The sequence below is a fragment of the Cebus imitator genome, unplaced genomic scaffold, assembly GCF_001604975.1.
Source record: "Cebus imitator isolate Cc_AM_T3 unplaced genomic scaffold, Cebus_imitator-1.0 Scaffold487, whole genome shotgun sequence".
NCBI classification, from domain to species: Eukaryota; Metazoa; Chordata; class Mammalia; order Primates; family Cebidae; genus Cebus; species Cebus imitator.
This window is the reverse complement of record NW_016107802.1, coordinates 1,323,410-1,345,314: the sequence shown is the minus strand read 5'-3', so window position 1 is coordinate 1,345,314 and position 21,905 is coordinate 1,323,410. Positions and strand designations below refer to the sequence as shown.

The 21,905-nt window shown below is 43.1% G+C and overlaps 1 protein-coding gene and 1 long non-coding RNA gene across 5 annotated transcripts in view; one reads left to right on the top strand and one right to left on the bottom strand.

Annotated features, from left to right (window-relative positions):
- Positions 1 to 8,384: 8,384 nt before the first annotated feature.
- On the bottom strand, positions 8,385 to 12,231 carry LOC119468758. The gene is made up of 2 exons (XR_005197518.1): positions 11,842 to 12,231; positions 8,385 to 9,006 (listed from the first exon to the last, which is right to left on the bottom strand). It is a non-coding gene; the product is annotated as an uncharacterized LOC119468758 (long non-coding RNA).
- The window catches only part of PRKCQ (protein kinase C theta), a 143,316-nt gene continuing 133,537 nt past the window's right edge, over positions 12,127 to 21,905 (top strand). For 2 of the 4 annotated variants that reach the window (XM_017513195.2, XM_017513199.2), the window contains exon 1: positions 12,416 to 12,515. The gene's annotated coding sequence lies outside the window, so the exon portion shown is untranslated. Of the gene's footprint in view, positions 12,284 to 12,415; positions 12,622 to 21,905 lie in introns of those variants that run through there. The other 2 variants (XM_017513198.2, XM_017513197.2) reach the window with 2 other exon arrangements.

Here is a 21,905-nt window from a genome sequence, read left to right as displayed (position 1 = left end):
CACAGGTTACCATGTTTTCCTTCCTGTGTTTGAAAACCACATGTGTTTTAGTGAAAACATTAAGGTGAGTAATGAAATGGAAGATTTCAAAGTACCAGGTGCCTGTCACTAGAAATGGAACTATCTTACTTATTCCTTCTTCTAAGGCAGTAAATTCAAGTGAGTTGAAGATGTAATTTGTAGTCAATCCATCTCAGCTGAATATAAATCATGCATCCTGACCTGGAGTAAAAATATTATACAAATATTTTTCAGAGTTAGGTTATTTCATACTTTATGAATTTGTCAAATGGAAAGAAATGTTATCTAGTCCATTGCTTTGTTTTACAGCAGAGGAAACTGAGGCCTGCAGAGATTATGGGACTCCCCAAGTTCTCGCGGCTTGTCGGGGTGAAGCCCAGATATGTCATGATCATGAGTCTGGAGTTCTAGGACTCAAAAGTCTACCATCTGCCACCACAGCACTCTGCCTTGTTCCCTGATAACATAGCAGATAACAGCAGAAAAAAGGCAGGGAGGGGCACCATTGAGTGTTTCCTAGGAATGTCCATGTTTTATTTAAACTCATTCTCACCTGTAAGGTAGGTAAATACAAGCAGAGGCACGTTGTCCAAACTAGCCAGCACCTGCTATGTGAGCAGGTTCTTTAAGTATCAATGAGAAAGAAGGTGATCATGTTTCTTTAAGACTGAGAGTCAGAAGCCAAACAAGTTAACATCTACGCTTTTCTAAAAGTATCACTTGACATTTTCCTCTATTTCTCTTACTTTCTCAGCAACATCAGAAATATCCTTAAGACCATAAGGTAATTGCCAGCTGACTCGCTGGAAGGGAAGGTATCTCAGCAGCCACGGGTGTCTGCCAGTGAAAAGCTGAAGGTGCAGCTGGGTGAGGAGAGCAGCCAGGAGCCTGATGTCCATTCCCACCTGGCCACATGCGGCTTCCTCTGCCTGCCTCACTCTGTCACCCTGTACCCCTCTCTGCTGTGGGCACAGCTGGCTACTGAGGGGTGAGCCCCCTAGACGCCTCCTCCTTGAACGACCCTAATCCACTCGATCCTGGATTTAGCAGTTTTAGAAACTCAGTTTTCTCTGGGTATTCAGTACATGATGCAAAAATGCAAGAGACCCATCTGTTATCCATCACAGAGGGTCTGCCTCAGAAGGTCACCGGTATTGTTCAGTCACCTGGGAGGCTAAACCACAGATCAAATGGTTCTCCATGAGCAAAGATTAATGTGGTGAAAAAACAATCAAGAGGATATTTGTCTCAAGCTAGTAGAGACGCATCCTCCTGCAGTGTAGAAATATGTTCGGCTCCTTAAGGAAGGAAGTACAATTGAACAATTCGGAAAACAAGATGAGAAATTCTTATCATCCAGCCCTCCTTTTATTTATTTTTTAATTTTTCCATAAGTTTTTGAGATACAGGTGGTGTTTGGTTACAAGAGTAAGTTCTTCAGTGGTGATTTCTGAGATTTTGGTGCACCCATCACCCAAGCAGTATGCACTGCACCATATTTGCAGTCTTTTATCCGTCACCACCTCCCACCCTTCTCCCGCAAGTCCCCAAAGTCCATTGTGTCATTCTTATGCCTTTGCCTCCTCATAGCTTAGGTCCCACATATCAGTGAGAGCATACGATGTTTGGTTTTCCATTCCTGAGTTACTCCACTTAGAATGTTAGTCTCCAGTTCTCATCCAGGTCCCTGCAAATGCTGTTAATTCATTCCTTTTTATGACTGAGTAGTCTTCCATCGTATAGATATACTACCGTTTCTTTGTTTTGGTTTGTTTTGTTTCTGAGACAGAGTTTTGCTCTTGTAGCCCAGTTTGGAGTGCAATGGCGCAATCTTGACTCACTGCAACCTCCATCTCCTGGGTTCAAGCAATTCTCCTGCCTCAGCCTCCATAGTAGCTGGGACTATAGGAGCCTGCCACCACACTCAGCTACTTTTTTTGTATTTTTAGTAGAGACGGTGTTTCACTATGTTGCCCAAGCTGGTCTCGAACTCCTGACCTCAGGCGATCCACCCGCCTCGACCTCCCAAAGTGCTGACATTACAGGTGTGAGTCACTGCACAGTTTCTTTATCCATGAACCCTCCTTTTAAATATTCTTTGTCAATCCCAAGGACTTTTAACCTTAAGATCTTCTCTCTAACTCAGATTAAAATTTCCCAGATGATTATGTTCCCTTTACTTATACCTAAGTTTCAGTGACGTGATGAGTGATGACATTTTTATCTCATAGATGAGACGCACCACCTCTGAGGGTCAGAGTGAGGAAATTCTCACCACTCCTGCTTGCTCTTGGTGCGTTCTTGCTATTGGATTCCATTTAGAAATTGGCATGACCTTTTGCCCAAGTTGACATAAATTCTACTTTTTAAATGTTTGAGGCATTTAACCACTGACTACAATGTGAAATTCACACGTTACTGAACTTTTTCCTTTATAGAGAAATTTTTAAAGCATTATTATTTGCTCTGTGCAAGGCATGGTGCCAGGAAAACAGAGGAGATACTAAAAGAGATGTAAAACAAGCTCAAGTCTTGGGGGACAGAGATGGGGGTGGAAAGGGAGGAAGAGGGGGACAGAGAGAGAGAAAGGTGATTGTGAAATCGAGAGGGCAGCAGAAGTCTTACAGAGAAGGAGAGGGCTTGAATCATAGCAGTGAGAGTGGGAAAGGAATGGAGACACCATTTTAACTAACACTTCACTCATCAAATAAGAAAAAAGGATTCAGAAAGTGTACATGACTTTTTCGAAATTACGCTATCATTAAGCCTAACTTGTTGCCATACAGAATAACAAAGAGAGAGGGAGAGAGAATGAACATACCTGTCCCCTGCCCTCCACTCAGTAAGCTCCTGATGAACTCTCAGTCACCTGGGAAACCAACGCTGTTTCTGGCTATATAGAAAGGACTTTGTACATATAATATTATATTTCATTTTCAAATAATCTTTCTCCCAGAGTTGACACACGCAGAAAAGAATGCAAGTCACAAATGCTCAGCTAGATGAACTTTTACAAGGCGGACATGCCTATTACTACCCCTGCATCCAGTCATAAAATAGCACCATGAGCCATCCTGGGGCTCCTTCCCTGACCCGCCACCACCCGCTCCTGAGATGCAGCAGCTACTACCATGACTTTCCATTACGTGAATTAATTTTACCTGTTTTTGCAGTTAATGTAAACAAAATCATACAGTATGTCTTTTTTTGGAGGAGGGGGACCTGGCCTGTTTCACTTGACCTTATGTTTACAGGCATTCGTTCAAGCTGCGGCCTGTTTCCACTGATGAAAGTACAATTTTATTGTGCAGTCTACAGTTGGTGGGGACTTCAGTTGTTTCCACTTGGGGGTGATTACAAACTGGGCTGCAGTGAACATGTGGTACATGTCTTTTAGCACCCATGTCTACATTTGTGTAGGTTATGTACCCATGACATGCCTGGGTCACTGGTTTTGCATATGTGCAGCTTTAGTAGGTACTGCTAAACGGTTTTTCCAACTTGTATGAATTTACATAAGAATTCCTCTTTCTCCACTCCCTCCCCATGATGTACGTAATGGATTCACTATGTCCAGGGAGTTACAAAGTAGAGCATGGAATTTTTTGAATTTTCTTCCATAGCTAAGAAATAAAAGAATTTAAGCTGAGAACTGTGGGAGAGGTCTTCATTCTATGCAAACCCAATCACAAGGAAAAGAGAAAGCGTGAGTCTTCAGAAGGTAAGTACATGCAGAGAGGTTTGGGGAAATAGAGACAGGTACCAGCGTTTTGTTTTTTACAAATCTTTTTAGGGCTTTGACTCTATGGAGGGCACAAAGACTACCACCCCAAGAACTCAGGTTTAAAGACTTTCAGTTCTTTTATTGTTTGGTTTCGTTAGCTCAGATTTTTACTACGTTCCTAGGAAAGGTGGAAGCCTGGGAGTAAAGCTGTGATAGCTAGAATGTGTTGCACCAAGCTGAGTTTTATCCAGAAGGCTTTTAGGTTCTTACATGTTTATGTCTTTTCTAGTTCCCTTGGCAGGGCGAGGGACAGGATAGAAAGGCTCTGGGGAACAAACATCATGTCTTTTGCTCGAGAGAAACTTTCTTAGTGTGATTAAACTTCAATCCATATTTCTGCATCCCTCTCAAATGTATGTAAGTCCTAAATTTATGTAACTAATATGACAGCTCCATATCAATTGCTTCAGTCTTGACCTTTTCCTCTTGTTAAAAGCACATGATCCCAGTTATTAAATAAGGAGTTTGTGGTTTTCTTTCACTGTGCAGTAGAAACGCTTTTAAAAGTTGCTTTGGAAGAAAGAAAAGTCATTCTTTGGAGTGATAAGGGAAGATTTAAACAGTATCATTACTCATTCTTTGATGTTTTTTTCCTGTGTGTGGGAATAATATTTGTCCTTCTGTAAAAAGCAAAGCACCTAGTCCTATTCAGAGCAACCAGAATATTCCAATCAGCTGCCTAAAAATCACATCTGCAATTTTCTAAAAAATAAAACATCAGCAAATCCAGTAAAAACCAAAGAAATAATTTTAAAAATTGATGTTGTGGCCTAAACTATAAACTGTATGGTATAGAAAATGTGGGCTTCAGTCTCAAGATATGTGATCTCAGTCACAAGGAGGTAAAATGCCAGTGTTGACAGGTATCTTTATATTTTGAGATTAGCAGTGATTTCAACTTTCTTTTATAGACAATTATGTATTTTTCAAAATATTTATGGTGAACATTTATTACTTCATAATCAGGCAACCAGTAAAAGTTATTTTTAAAATACAATAATTCAAAAAAGAAAAGATAAAAGAATATTTGAAAATACTGAAATATTACCTGTCTTTGGGTGGTGACATTATAGCTAATTTTTTTGTTTTCTCTAATTTCCAGTTGTTGTGTGTGTGTGTGTGTGTGTGTGAATGCATAACCTTTATTATAAGAAAAATAACAGACATTTCTCAAAATCTACATGTTTATGACCCCTTCTTTTAGCTCTGCAGTTGGTGGCCAGAATTCTCTAGCCAGAGTTCAGCATGGCTCCAAATGAAGCCTGCCTGGTTTCTGATCCTGGCTCTGCCACTGACTTGCCTTGTGGTCTTGTGGAAGTTACTTACTTTCTCCAAGCCTCAGGTTCTCATCTGTAACGTGTGTATAATCCCCATATTATAGGATTGCTGGAGGGTTTAATAAGATCATATATGGAAAATGCTATGCTACAAATGCTCTATAAGGGATAGATATTAATTCAAAGTGCACCATTCTCTTCTTGAGGCTTATAGGGATCAAAGCACTTTAGAGGTTATAGCTACTCAATCTTCCCTATAAAACTTCCAGAATGTGATATGAATATACTTTCCTTTTAGTAACTTAAAAACCAACACTTTGAGAAGAGTTTGTGAAATAATGCATGACATTTGTAACCTGTGTAGAAAAATAAACACATTTTCTGATTTCAAATACCACGTGTCTTCAAACATTGTATCTCCATCAAGTTCTCATAAGAGATATAAAAAGATTAGTTCATTAAAAAATTTTTAAATATTATGCAAATATCAAAAATAGAAATGTAAGCTAATAGAAATAAAAATGTAATCTATTAAGATTATTCCTTAAATATAAGAGATTTTTCTTCAGTCATCATAGTCCATTTTACTTAAGTACGAGGCAATCCAGGTGCGGTTTTATTTGTTTTAATGAGCAAAACAGAGATAGAACATCCGCCTTCTGGATGATGTGCTGGACTCCATGAGCATGGCTTTCCTCTCTTATGTGCTGCCTCTACCTAGTGATAGGCAGACAAAAAGGAAAGAAAGAAGAGAAAGGAAAGAATAATATGTCAGCTTGGCTCTACTCACAGCAGATGAGCCAATCCAAGTTGAAAGAAATAATCAGTCTCAAAGTTTGCCACTTGGGGCCCAAAACAAACATTTTGATGGTGAGACACTTGAGTTGAGGGATAAACTGTGACCAAGAAACAAAGCACGTCTAAGGGACTCACACAACAGGCACACATGTTCAGCCACCTTAGGCTACTGTACTAAGCCACCAACAGAAAAAAATCTTTACATTTTTGTTCCACAAAAGTATTTCTTTAAAAGTAAATGGTCGAAGTCATGATGTAGCCAAGAAACCTAGACACAACACGGAGAGTAACAATTTTCAGTGTTTTCCTGGTACCACCAGTATAGACTTTTCTGAGTGTGTTAGAAATTTTTTTAAGCCAGCGAATATATGAAATTAGCAGTGAGTGCTGGTAGAAGCAGACTGTATACTACATTCCCCATCACTGACAATTAGTGCTTTCTTTAATTTGATATTTAGTCTCAGAATTTTACAGCTGGAAGAAACTTGATAGAAAATCCTGTGTAGCCTAACATATGTTCTGTAAAATGAAAAATCCTCTTCCTACTGTGTGTGTGTGTGTGTGTGTGTGTGTGTGTGTGTGTGTTTGCGTGCACATGCGCAGAATAAAGCTAGGCTATGAACAAAGGGGAAGGGAGTGATGAGGGTCAGGTGTGGCATTCCCCTTTTCAAAAAAGAGATTGAGTGACTTACTCTAAAGTAGCATGCCTTTCAAATCCAAAGAGATAAAGTGACTTACTTGAAAGTAAAGTCCCTTTTAAATTGAAAGCTATTGCTCTATGTCAAACCATAAAATTGCAACAATCAAATGTATAAATATGATAGAAGGTTTCATCTTGATTTCTTCCTCCTGGATTTGCAGATTAATTCTCAGATTTATTAATCCTTCCTGGGGAGGACTTGCCATTAAAATGTATGGTTTTTTGGGTTTTCAGGTTGCTATTGCTTTTACCCTGGTAGAAGATAATCACAAAAAAGTGGTCTCTGTGGATTATCTAATCAATATCTCTTTAATTTCAGACAAAATTTTATACCCACTTGGTCATATTCATTGCATGTTCTTCACATGTACCCCAAAACGTAAAATGCAATTAAAAAAATAATAAAATAAATCTTTGGGCATCCCACATCCAGGATAACTCTCTGTGGATCTTTAGGAATACTTGGACTGACTAATTCCATGCTGGTTCTACCCTTAGAATCCAGAACACACCAGAAGCGTATCCTGTTAACTTCTAGCTATGTCAAGACAACATTGAAAATGTAATTATTCACTATCTGATTTAGATGCTAATGTTACAATTAGAGTCTCTTTATTGGTAGTGATAACAAAATAACTAAAACAAATTGTACCCATAGAATTTCTGAAGCTGTAACTAAAACCAGAAGGCAAATATTGTTTTTATAACTCTCACCTTTAAAAAAAAAAATACCAAAGGAACTGTTTATTGTTCAATTCCATTCTTTTATAGTGTAATAGTAATTGATACTCAGGAAAAAAAAGAATCTACTCTAAATGTTCTATACATTAAGGATTAAATTTTTATTTTCTGTGGTTTTATTATTAAGTGAGCATTGTGATACATCCTAATCCGCACACTGCCAATCTATCCACACCTTGTCTTTTGCCCTCAGAATATCTTATTAATCAGAACTTTCATAAACATACACAATTCTTTAACTGTTTGAAGAGTCAGGCTATAATTTCAGCTCTTGTCTTGTTTCTGTGAATCTGATGGCAGGAATCATGGATTTGAGGGTGTCGAGCTGTTCTCTAACATGTATTGGCTGAATGAGGTTAAAAAATCATTTGTTTAACCTCTAAGTCTCAATTGTTTCATTTGTAAAATGAAGAGGATATTGTCCATCTCAGGGGATTCATTGTAAGAATCAAATTAAATATCTGAAATAAAGTTTTTATTTCACTATGCCTCAACACAGGTAGTAAATGTATGACAAATATTAGCTAATGTCCACACATATCTCCTTCTTAAATGAAGAAATAATATCTACTTTCCCTCCCTTGTATAAAATTTTTAAAGTAACTTAACATCACAAAGCATGTCTAGTAAATATTTTAAATAATGGAACTTTCAAATATATATTATAAATGTTTTTCAAATCTTAACCCAGCTAAGGCTTGCATTTACCTCTCACTTGTTCAGAAGAGTTGATATCAGTTGTACTATCAATAGTAATCGAGATTTATTTACTCCTTAAAGGGAAGGCCAGGTTGCTTTTTGTTTTGTTTTATTTTGTTTTTTTCAGAGTGTAGAGCTCTTTTCTGGCAATAACAATTTCTAACTTCTAATTATCCTTTTTCTGACTAGAAAATCTAAAGTTGGATTGAAGAAGAGAAACGACAACATCTCCCTTTTTCTTTTCCAAGCTGTGAATTTAAAATACCTATTGTGTTTGTTTGTTTGTTTGTGCCTATCAACTTTGACCCATAGCTCCCAGAATAGTTTTGATATTTTCTGATAAATTGACACTAGGCATCACATGTCACCTAAGTCCTTGGTTAGGGTAGGTCACTGTCCTCTAATTCCATGCTGATTCTTCTAGGGACTCAGGTGAGCTACTTGAAAAACAATTTCTGCCAAATCTTTGGGAAAGTGTCAGTGATTTGGTGGCCAAATTCCTCATCAGACAGTGCAAACTCATTTCCTCCAAGCTATGACTTCTGCAGAGACAGAAATGTCCTTGTTAAGTGACACTGTCCTCAAATTTTCTATGTGTACCATAGCCTACTTCCCCCCAAATACTATCCTCCTCCAAATCAAGGCTTGAAATAAGATGTTATCTTTTTAATTTCTATCCTAAATTCCATATAGAAGAAAGGATGGTGCAAGAGGTGGTCTCCATGGGAGAGAGAGTATAACTACCAACTAGGTCCAGAAGAAAAGCAAAGTGATGTGCTGGGTTCCTTTCTCCAAGTTCCGAGTCGCAGGAAGATGCGTTGTGGCAGCTCCAGGGAGCAGACGCGTAGGGGTCGCTCCTTCTCAGCTCTCAGGAGGGCCGCTGGATCGAAGGCAGGGCTCAGGTCTTCCCAGATGAAGTGAACTGAATGAAGCAGCTACCCCACAGGTAGTCCTCAGCATTATTCCGGGAACTGTCAGGGCAGAACCTGAAAGAGGAAAAGTACATGGCTGAACGTTGGGGTGTGTTTCACGTAATGCGTGGAACCTCACAGCCCATGTGTCATCCCCTCCAGGAAATGCCATTTCCTCTTCCAGGAAACAAAGGTGTGGAGAACTTTTGAGAGCAGCCATGTTTATAAAACAGAGTTGGTGTCTGACAGAAAACAGAAACACCCCGTGGCCTGGGAATGGAGACACCGGGTCTATAGGATGCTGGCATCAGGGAAATCCAGAGGTGTCCACTGCATCTAATGGATACCCAGAAAAGATGCGAATTTTTTGTTTTATATGAAATTTTAAGATTTAAAAAAAAATCCCGATTTTTAAGACATATAATGGATGTTGTTTTAAAAGATCCAGTCTTCAGGTTAACAGGTTTCCTATCATAGGACTATAGGATTATAGGACAACTGAGTAGCCAAAAGTCCTCAAAGACCAGTTGTCCAAAAGCTAAAGAAAGAGAAAGCTGAGTGCATGATGTAAGAATGGAGAACTGGCCGGGCACAGTGGCTCATGCCTATAATCCCAGCACTTTAGGAGGCCAAGGTGAGTGGATCACCTGAGGTCAGGAGTTTGAGACCAGCCTAGCCAAAATGATAAAACCCTATCTCTACTAAAAATACAAAAATTAGCTGGTCATGGTGACACATGCCTGTAATCCCAGCTACTCAGGAGGCTGAGGCAGGAAGAATCACCTGAACCCACAAGGTGGAGGTTGCAGTGAGCCGAGATTGTGCCACTGCACTCCAGCCTGGGCGGCAGGGCATGACTCTGTCTCAAAAAAAAAAGGAAAATTAATTATTCAGTAGCTCTTGAGAGGGCAGCTCCAGCCTGGCTTGGGTTTGAATCTTGGCTTTGGTACTTCATTGTGGGAACTTAAGCGAGGTGCATAACCTTTCTAAGCCTCATTACTCTAATCTGTTAAGGAAAGATGATGATGATGATGATGATACAGGTAAGACTGTGAATATTATATGAGTATTGTGTCAAAGCCATCGCAGGCAGGACACGGTAGTTCACCCCTATAATCCCAGTACTTTGGAAAGCTAAGTTTGGAGCATCACTTGAGGCCAGGAGTTTGAGACCAGACTGGGCAACTAGTGAGACCCTGTGTCTAAAACAAAAAAAACAACAACAAAAAAAATTAAATATTAGCTAGGGCATGGTTGTACGTGCCTGCAGTCCCAGCTATTTGGGAGGCTGAGGTGAGGGTACTACTTGAGTCCTGGGGGTCACGGCTGCAGTGAAATAGGATCGAACCACTGCACTCCAGCCTGGGCAACACAGCAAGACCCTGTCTCAAAAAGAAAAAGATAAAGTCCTTATCAGACCTGGTGTATATATGAAACTTTTTCTAAAGCCACTAACTAACTGTCCTGATTAAATTAACAGGGCAGCTGATCTTCCTTCTATTGCCTAATTGCCAATGAGAAACCCAGATGTGCAGTGTGAGGAATTCACCATCTTTTAAGCACAGTAGCTGTTATCAGTTTGCCATTTCTTCTTCACAGTGCAACAAGATCCATTAAAAATAATCAGAGAAACAGCCAGGTGGATGGCACTCTGAACTAGGGAAGTTTCTGTTTTGTAGTTTGCAGAGAGAATCTGTGTGGGGATTACTGCTCCAGCTCTGCCTCCTTATTTCCAGACATAGATGCACTTTCCTGCCAAATTTCCATAGCAAATACCCAATGAGCACCTACTATGTGCCAGAGTCTGGTGATGTCAGGGTGAGCCAGCACTTCTGAGATACGGGCCACTCTCAAACCTCCTGGCTAGAATCTTCCAAAAGCTACAGCCTCTGGCCTGAGGATCAGTCCAATGCTGCTAGATATTGACAAATGTGGGGCTAATTTTAATAGAATATGGTTTTATCCTTAAAAGGGGTGTGTGTGTGTGAGTGTGTGTGTGTGTGTGTGTGTGTGTGTGTGTGTGTGTGTGTGTGTGCGCGCGCGTGCTGGGTTTATTGGGTTCATATAGATTAGGGGCATCATTATAGCTGGTTTCCCAGTGCAGACCTGAGTGATTTAATCAAGTCATGAAACACTTCTGCAGCTATTTTTCATCTATCTTGATATCTGCTGAGGTCCTTTTTAGCTGACATCTATACTCCCATGATCACAAGCCTGCTAATTCAACATTTGGCTTTTGTTAAACCTTTTTTTAAATTTTTATTTTTATTTATTTATTTATTTTGAGACAGAGTCTTGCTCTGTCACCCAAACTGGGGTGCAATGGTGCCATCTCGGCTTACTGCAACCTCCTCCTACTAGGTTCAAAGAATTCTCATGCCTCAGCCTCCTAAGTAACTAGGATTACAGGTGCGAGTCACAGCATCTAGCTAATTTGTTTCCATTTTTAGGAGAGACAGGGTTTTTCCCTGATGGCTAGGATGGTCTCAGGTCATCTGAAGTGATCCACCTGCCTCAGCCTCCCAAAGTGCTGGCATTACAGGCATAAGCCGCTGCACCTGGCCTGGCTTTTATCCTTTTTAATGTCTCTCTCAAAACAAGAAAGAAAGAAAAAAAGAACAAAAAAATGCTGTTTTATTTCTCGGATTAATCTGATCTTAGTACATAACAGCAACGAAAGTCTTCAACAAGTACATTTTAATTAGTATCATCATTGCAAGGAAACCAGTAAGAGTATTAGCAACCAGACACAAAATTTTCTAACCTGAATGAAAATTTTAAATTTGTTCCATGGAGTATGGAAAAAGAAACCACCCCAATTATCCTCGTTTGTATCATTGATTATCATCATTAATATTCCCTGCAAGGGATAAAAAGTCCTAAAATGACACGCGCGTTGGCAAACAACACCTTCGCAGTTTCAAGCACGGGGAAGTTGAAAGCAGTTCAACTTCAACTTCGGCAATTGTGTATAAAACGACAATGTGGAGATACAGGAGATTGAAGTCCCAAGTCAGAGACCCCCTGGAAAAGATGATCGCAGAACAGAACTGTGCCCAAACCTCCCTGGGTAGGTCATTTTAAAAGGAACCATGTTTACAAGCCCTTTCCAGCCTAAAAACAGAGAAAACAGGCACAGCTGTTTCCACCCAATCTGCTGGAGCAGCGTTTCGTTTTTAGTTTGGCTAGGGGCACCTGCGGCCTCTCGCCCCTTTTCCTGGCACTGAGAATGTAGCCGGGGCCGGGGCCGGGCCGGGGCGCTCCTGCTGGGCCTCGCCGCCCTCCCAGGTCTGTCCTGGGCTCCCGATTGCCGCTTCCCCGCTCCAGGTCGCAGCCGGACGACAGGTGGCCGGTAAGGAGGCCGGGGGTGGGAGCCAGGACGCGGGGGCGCTAGGTTGGGGATCGAGCTCGTGTCCCCGGCAGGGGTCCCGGGTCCCGGGAGGCCGGGCCGGCTGGGAGGGTGGCGAGCGCCCCCTGGCCGACACCGCCTTCGGGGCGCACCCGCAGTGCTCCTAGCCCGCCAGCCCCGCCAGCCCCACCAGTCCCCGCGCCACCCGGCAGCAGCCGCGCCGCACTCGCTCCAGGTAAGACCCCGCGTCCCCCGCCGCCGCCGGAGGGGAGCGGACTGGAGCGGCCAAGACCCACTGCAGGAAGGGCCACCCGGGCCCCTCTGGGCGCCTCCGGGAAGGGGTGAGCGTTGCGGGGGGAGCAGGCGGAGTAGGAAATGGAACCGAGCGGGCGCGAGGGCGCACCGGGGCACTTTTCCCCGCTGGGTGTCTGGGACGCGGGTCGCACGGGAGACTGAAGGCCTTGGCCGGGTGGGGGCCGCCGGCCTGGGGGCGCCTCCTCCCTTCTCCCTTTTCCTCTCACCTGAACGAAAGGGGGCCTGCGGGGACGGAAGAAGGTGGAAAGTTTTTATATTCTTGGCAAAAATGTGTGCGGAAAGAGGTCTTCTAGAGACGGTATGCTGTCCACAGGGCGCGCATACCCCGTTTTCTGGGAATGTATTGGAGCACGGACAGGGCTGCCATCGCTCGGCTTCTAAACAAGCCAAGTTTCTTGTCAAGGGCCTGGGGGAGGGGGAGGCAGGTCTTTGAAAGACACACACACACACAATGTCTGGGTGCTCATTCCTGTAGCCTCAAGTGAGGTTGTTCCCCAGCTTTGAGGGCCAGGTTAACAAAGCAGTTTGTGCAATAAAATGTCTTTGTGGTATCGGATTTTTGAAAGCCCCGGTTATCCCTGGGAGACTGACTGTTGAATGCCACGGGCGTGGGCGCTCCCCGTGGGCATGAAGACAAGTCCCCAGACTGGCTGGATTGGGAAACTCTGGTCATCTCTGCAAGGAGAGGTCATTTCTGCAACTGCCTCTTCCCTGGGCCGTCCTGCCCCTGTGCGGAGTGGACGTGGTGCAAATAAAAGATGATTCAGGAGTGGCACAGGCTGAGGGGGACTAGGCTGGAGGAGGTGGAGGGGCGAGAGAGCGCTCCGTGCCCTCTCCCTGTCCGGCGGGGGTGGAGGGGACAAACTACCTGTGCCTGGTGTCCAAGTCCTTGACGTTCCAGCTACCCTCTGACAGCACACCCCAAACCTGTTGAATTCTTTTAAGAACCACCTACAAGATCTGGGGAGTCCGCCCATGCTTTCTGCCAATTGCAGCCTCTTTGTTCTTTTCTTTTGCCAAAGAAAATGCTAAAGCATCGGATTCGAGGCTCCTTGAGAGATGCAAGAAGCCTGGTGGGTCCACTCCTTGTTCTTTTCCCCTGGTTTGCGCCCTAGAAGCCGTGGTCCCCACTGGGCCTTTCCTGCCAGAGGCTGTGTGATAGACAAGCCCTATTCCTGGGGCCCTGGGGCCCCCACCCCACACCCCGACCTTGTGAATCATTATCTTCATTTTTTCCCTAACTTATACCTCTGGTAACTCTTGTAAAATGGCAGGCTTACTGTGGATGCTTCATCTCTTTTAAAAATGCTGTATCTAGAGGGAAGAAGGGTGACATTTACTAATTTGGTTGCAAATTACTTTTGAAGTTTATGCACAGCTGTTTAAAATCCCGCTGAGATCAGTGCCATTATCTGATGCAGGTGTCTGCCACAGAAGGCTCTTGCTAGTCCCTTCCTCCTGCTGATTGAACATACACATATTTAAAGACGTAGGGTAGGGAGAGTGTCTAAAACCTGCAAAGCCTCAGGGCGCAGCTCCTGCAAGTTAGGGATCCACTCTACATTTTTGTTTGTTTTCTGCCTTCTTGTCTCTCACAAACTTCTGCTTCTGATTTCAAGAGTAACGTGCTGGGCACGGTCAGCCTTTGTTTCAGTGACCTGCAATTTTCTTCTACACTTTAAAAATGTCAGTGTCCAGGGAAGACTCTTGTCACCCACCATCCGCATTGTCATGTTCATTTCCGCTACTGTCTTGTGCCGTGGTGCCTCAGCATGGTAACTGTTACTGAAGCCAAGTTCTACCTCTGTTCTCCTACAGAAATGTCCTCCCTGCGTCTGTGCTGAGCATACACGGTGCAACTCCTGGAACCATGATTTGCTTAGCTGTCTGACTTCTCCTTCAGGCGTTAAGGGGATATTGTTTGATTATTCACACCTCAGCTCTTTCTATAATCTCAAAGATTCCTTTCAACAATAATACTCTATGTCTCTTGTTAACACCAGGCATCAGAGGCCTGCTTACATAGCCTGCTTGTCATTGGTCATTTCTATAAAGCATTCTCATTCTAACACAAGCTGTCTCTTCTGTGGAAAAGATGAAATTCTTCTGTGTAATACATTGGATATTTCAACCAAAATTCCATGTGGACTGGGTTCAGAATTTTCTTTCAACAGTGTGGGTTTGAGGTACAAGTCTGTAACTTTGGGGATTCAGAAGTAGACCTCTACAGATGAATCTCCATATAATGTATTTTTTAAATTATGTTAGATTTGCCTTTCTTGAAATTAGGAATTAGAGTTTAATACTTCCTGTTTTTAATGCATTTGATGTCTTAGAGTTACGGGTTATGTTGCTACCCCTAAAAATGTTGCTAATGTGACAGTTTGTTAACAAGGTTATATTTGATTTCAGGTGATGTCCTTTTTATGGAGTTCAGTCTTTTATTTTTTTAAATAATTTTCCTCAAATCATCTAAAATGATATATTGTTATATAATGAAACATCCCAGCCACATAGATGTGATTTCGTGTGTGAATGTTTGTGTATGTGCGTGTGTGTGTATATACACATATATTCTGGACTTTAAAATAGGGAAATTAGTATTGTATGTACAGCATAAACTCATGCTGTTTCTGTTATTTTAACACTTCAAGCGCTCATTTCTAAGCAGCTATGTGTTCAGCTTAGCTTTTCCATACCTATTCAGTTGTTAAGGAAGAAATCATGAGAAATTATAGAAAAACATGATGCTGAACCAAAGAGATGAATTAAAATGTGTTTTCTTACAATGATGAAAATATCTTTCATTATTTTAGCATGCCAAGCATTTATACATGTCAAATTCTGATTGTCCTGTCATCTAAACACATTCTTGGGGATAAAATGAGCATCAGAGTTTTAGAAATGAGGAAAGCTCACTCAAGTCCAGAATCATAGATTTTTGCTCCTGGTTTAAATGAGCAGATATTTGGCAGGGAATCTTTCTGCAGGCTGCTGTAGGTTGATGTTAGCTTTTGAATTAACCTAATAGTATTAATCATAATAATAATTGGCACTAACAAAACCAATAAAATATGCTTTTATTGAGTCGTCATTATTTAGAATGTATGTGCTATATATTATACTCAGAATTTTATGTATATGTGGCAGACATTACTACTTCATTTAACTTCCAGAAGCCTTTATAAATTAGATATTCTAATTTTTCAGATTAGGAGACTGAGGCTTCAGGAGTAGAGCCCCTTGTCCAGGTCTCATAACTGCTAAGTGGTAGAGTCAGGTTAGCTGGACCATCCAGATTTGTCTAACCATCAAGCATTTCCTTTAAAGCACAGTCCCAGGTGACCTACCAATTAACTTTTTTCATTGTGGTAAAATACACATAACTTAAAATTTACCTTCTTATTTTTTAGTGTACAGTTCAGTGACATTAAGTATATTCACATTGTTGTGAGACCATTGCCATCACCCATCCACAGAACTCTTTTCATCTTCTAAAACTGAAACTCTGTCCCCAAGAAACACCAGCTCCTCGTTCCTCTCCCCCCTCAGCCCCTGGCAGTCACCCTTCTACTTCCTGTCTCTATGATTTTGACTACTCTAGGGACCTCACATAAGCATAATATCATATCCATCATTTTGTCACTGTCTTGTTTCACTTAGCATATGTGAAACAAGGACACCTTGTGTCCTCAAGGTGTAGCCATGTGACAGCAGGGGACAGGACATCTTTCCTTTTTAAGTCTGAATAATAATCTGTTTACTGGTATACCACATTTTGCTTATCCTTCCATCTGTTGATAGTTGCTTCTATCGTGAATAATGCTGCCATGAAGAAGAACATGCAAATATCTGTTTGAGTTCTGCTTTCAACTCTTTGGGTTATATACCCAGAAGTAGAATTGTGGCTTCTTAGCTTAATTCTATGTTTAATTTTTTGAGGAACTGCCATACTGTTTTCCACCGTGGCTGGACCATTTTACATTCCCACCAATGGCAGACAAGGGTCCCAATTATTTCACATCCTCAGCAATACTAGTTGTTTGTTTGTTTGTTTGTTTGTTTTGAGATGATGTGTTGCTCTCTCACCCAGGCTGGAGTGCAATAGTGTGATCTTGGCTCACAGCAACCTCCACCTGCCGGGTTTAAGCAATTCTCCTGCCTCAGTCTCCCGAGTAGCTGGGACTATAGGTGCACACCACCACGCCCGGCTAATTTTTGTATTTTTAGTAGAGATGGGGTTTTACCATGTTGGCCGGGATGGTCTCGATCTCTTGATCTCCTGATCCTCCCTCCTCGGCTTCCAAAAGTGCTGGGATTGCAGGCATAAGCTACCGTGCCTGGCCTTTTCCAAAAATCTTTTTTATAGTAGCCTTTCTAATAGGTGTAAGGTGCTGACCAGTTAACTTTTGGCCCAATCACTGGATGCCCAGTGACCGGGATCTCTGGGCTGATGCTGCTCCTGAGTTCATTACTTATTCCCTATCCCAGTTTGAGCCAATATAACTTTTTCTAGTGTAGAATTCATAGAGGAAATACAACTCACACAGCACCTGAGGGGCAAGGGAAGCCATGGACAGGACAGTTACTAAAACAAACAAATGCCCCTGTTAGTAGGGTTGTCTCGACCTCCGTGAGGAACCTGGTGATTCACAAATGAGTAGTTGTTGAGAATAAAGTCAGGTTAGTTGCAAATAAAATTATCTTTTGTATGTTATCATAGCAGGACAAGTTCCCAGGACAGGGGAGAGAATGAAAAGGGAATCTGCTATTGATTAATTCACGAGGCCTTCGTTGCGAGCTTCGGATCACAAACCATGTTGCAAAACCCGCAGGGAGATATGTTCAGGCAAATAGGAAATTATCATGAAGTGTGATAAATGTCATGAGATATCTGTACTTTTATGTATCTGCTGATAGTCATGCAACTCTATATGTGTTTGTTTCCTTCCTGTGTCTTCCTTTAGCACATAACTCCATGAGGGCTGGCATTTTGTCCCTGGCTGTGTCCCCAGACACTCTAACAGGGCCTGACACACACCAACTTCTGAACACATATGTGTAGAATGATTGCGTAAGTGTTTCAGTGGTGACACACATGGTGTCATGTGCGCAGCTAGATTTGGGTTGTCTCAGAGCTATCAGTGACAGCTCAGCTGAGGCCTGAAGGGGAAGTGGCAGTAAGTCAGACAGAGGAGGCAGGAAGAGTGTTTGTAGGATGAGGTACATATACACCATGGAATACTATGCAGACATGAAAAGGAATGAGATCATGTCCTTTGCAGGGACATGGATAGAACTGGAAGTCATTATCCTCAGCAAACTAACACAGAAACAGAAAACCAGACACCGTATGTTCTCACTTATAAGTGAGACCTGAACAATGAGAACACATGGACACAGGGAGGGGAACAACACACACTGGGGCCTGTCAGAAGGAGAGATTGGGGGAGGGAGAACATTAGGAAAAATAGCTAATTCATGTGGGGCTTAATACCTAGGTGACAGGTTGATAGGTGCAGCAAACCACCATGGCACACGTTTACCTATGGAACAAATCTGCATGCCCTGCACATGTACCCCGGAACTTAAAAATTAGAAAAAGAAAATTACATACCTGTGGCATTTAGTTTTCTAACCCATCCCTTTAAGTCATAGAATCAGATGAGCTTAGGGGCTGGAAGGAAGAGGGAATGATGGGAAGGCAGTCGCTGGTCATGCCCTGTGCCTGGATCCCGGGAATCATTCATTCAGAAAGCCCCTTATGCTGGGTGGATCTCACAGCTTGCAGAGAAGCCAGCTGAGACGTGCAGAGGTGGGCAGAAGTTAAGAAACGTGATCATGGGTCACACATCCATTACTAGCACTGACCCCTCATCGCTTGGCTTCTGATGAGGTATTCTATCCATGCCTCCAGAGGCTGTGTTCCTGAAGTTTGTTAGGTAAGTGGCTGTTTAAGGAAGACATTTTCCATTCTTTTTTCTTTTTGAGACAGGGTCTTGTTCTGTTGCCCAGGTTGGAGTACTGTGCCTCAATCTCGGCTCACTGCAGCCTCCACCTCCCAGGCTCAAGCAATTATTGTGGCTAAGCCTCTTGAGTAGCTGGGACTACAGGCACACACCACCAGACCTGGTTAATTTTTGTATTTTTAGTAGAGACAGGGTTTGGCCATGTTGGCCAGGCTGGACTCGAAATCGTGGCCTCAGGTGATTCACCTGGCTTGGCCTCTCAAAGTGCTAGGATTACAGGTGTGAGCTATCGTGCCCATGGGGGAAGACATTTTCTCAGGGGGAGTATGTAATAACCATGTCCCTGGTTTGTTAGGAAGGATATAAACTTTTAAACATATCCATCAGCTTCATAAAGAACAAGATAGGTTAGGAAGAAATAGTGTTTATTATACAGATCAGAGATCTTTCAGCGTGACATTGACAAAGATAAACTTGGCCACCATCCCTCTGCCAGAGCATTTCCCTTGCTGCTGGGGAAGTACTGCACGGTGATGTGTGAGATAATGTACTTTCCCTGCTGCATCTGTGGTCACTGGGATCACAGCTGAATCCAACTGCCTGCCTTTTCCAGCATCTACACATAGGCTGATGAGTTCTCCTGGAAAACATGCCAAATCTGCATGGAAACCTCCTGGAAAACATGCAAATCTGGCTGCGCACATAACTCCATGTGTGTCCCCATTGAAACACTTATGCATGGAAATCTGGAAAACATGCCATCTGCAAATTCAGGATGCCATAGCCTTGACTTCCCACTTCCACTAAGATCTCTGACTTCCACACTCCCAGACATTTCCCTGGCCAGTGATCTTGCTTTCCACAGCAGATTCCACAGCTGTACCTGCCTCTGCCACCCCCTCACACTCAGCAGCCGCCTTGCCTCTTGCTTCCTGGAAGAGGTGGAAGTTTCCTGAATCGGAACTGCCCCCACCCTGGGATGGTAGGGCTGCATGCCTCACTTTATCTGGATCCACCCTCTCATCCTTCTTTTCTTTCACAACAAAAGAAACCCTTCAGTTCTGGCCAGGCACAGTGGCTCACATCTGTAATCCCAGCACTTTGGAAGGCCTAGGTGGGTGGATCACTTGAGGCCAGGCATTCAAGACCAGCCTGGCCAACATACTGAAGCCCGTCTCCACTAAAAATACAAAAATTAGCCAGGTGTGGTGGCGCATACGTGTAATCCCAGCTACTCAGAGGTTGAGGCAGGAGAATCGCTTGAACCTGGGAGGCAGAGGTTGCAGTGAGCCAAGATTGCACCATCGCACTCCAGCCTGGGCAACAGAGCAAAACTTAATCTCAGACAAAAAAATAAAATAAAGAAGCCCCTCAGTTCCTGTCAAAGGCTCACCTCCCCTGGGGCCTCGGAATCCATTTCTTCCTTGTTCTTGGGAATCTCAATCCCTTACCTTCCGTATCACCTGCATTTTCTTTCTCTCCCTCATTTCTGGCCCCATTCTTGTATTAAGGGAGCTTAAATCCCTTCCTTCTGTGAAAAAAAATACAGTTATCCCTTTATACCTTCCTCCAGCCACTTCCTCGTCTCTGTCCTCTTCACAGTTACACTCCTTAATTGTGGTCTGCACTTGCTGCCTCTGCGTCCTCACCCCGCCTCTTGAACTACAGATGCCTGGCCTTGCCTCTTGCACCCCTCAGAAACGGCCACCTGCGTTCTCCTCATGGCCGATTCAGAGGAGTTCTACCCCACTCTTACCTGGCTTCCTGCAGCCAGCTGTGCTGTGAGCACACACACATCCTGGGACACTGTCCCTCCGCATGTCCCACGACCTCCCGCCCGTGTTTCCTTCCTTCCTCTCTCTCCTTTGCAAGCTCCTCCTCTTTTATCAAGCTGGGTGACTGATTTGCCCAGTTTTCTCTCCCTGTGAGCACCCTCGTCCCTCATCGCTCACCATGCCTATCTCCTTGCTTGCCGTGGCCCAGCCATGACTGCCCCAGAGCCTTGCTGTTCTTCCCCAGGTAGTTCCTTGGACACATCGGATGCCGCATACCCCAGACTGAATGCACCCCCTTCCCCTTCTTCTTTTGACACGTTTTCCCCTCCTGCTCTTTTCTGCAGCTGGCATAGACATTACCTGCTGCACGACCTGAAATCTGTGTGTCTTTCCTTGACTCTGTCTCCCCATCTCCACAGCTTGCCCCAAACCAATTCTATTCGCTCACCCCGATTCCTCTGTGTTCCCTCCACCCTGTCACGCTGCCAACACTTTTGTCTAGTTAGAGCCATTACCGTTTTTCTTCTGGGTTAATGTGGAACCTCCTCCCTAGCTGCGGTGACCATGGGCTGCCTTCCAGAACCCAGTGTGCCACTCCCTGCTCTGAGTTCTCCAACGGCTACCCCGTGCTCCTGGGATAAAGGCCAGGCTCCCTGACATGGATTCGAAGATTCTCATCCTTTCCTCTCCAGTCCTCACATCCGGTTGCTCCAAGTCTGGGCGTCTTTAAGCTCCTCAGAAGTCCCTGCATCCTTCATCTCATGGGCATCTGCCCAATCTCAGTGCTGCTTCCTGTACGTCGTCAGCTTGCCCTGCCTCCCAAGACAGCTCATCCTCTGGAAAGCTCTTCCTGATCCTCCATGTCAGGACTTGGCTTCCTTCCACATCGTTCACTCCCTGAGGACGGGTTCCCCCATACTCTCTCTTGCTCTTTGCTGCATTGCTAGCATTCAGCATTGTATCTGACACATAGTAGGTGCTCAGTAAATATTATGGAATAAATAAATGAGTCCTACATTTTAGAAACGTAATGCCCAAAGGACTGTGTGCTAAGCGTTAGAGGAAAAGAATCCCAATCTAGTGACTTCAGTGTCTGCACAACAGAATCACCATTGTCTTGGAAGGTTTGCCTGTGGGCCTCTGGAGTTCTCTAGATAAATTCTACCCAAAATCGTAGCTGAAGGCGGTGGGAAATTCTGGGAGGCGACTTGCTGTGAGAAAGATTCCATCTCCTTTTGTCTACGGTGTGATTTTTCCCTCTATCATCCCCTTGGCATCCTGCTTTATGGACCATTATGATGTCAATAAAAAAAAAAAAAAGATTAAGAGTGATCAGAAAATAAAAGATAATATTAAAATATTCAAAAATATTCTATAAGCAAAAGAATGAGGCAACAGGTAAACAAAATGTAGACATGCCAAGAACTGATAAGTGATTTTAATAAAGAGAAAATAGTCAAGGATAAAAGAAATAACATTTTGTTTAAATGACAAGATTTTAAAGATTCTTCAGAGCAAAATCATAATTTTTTTTGTTGTTTTCTGTGGGACTTTTTTTTTTTTTTT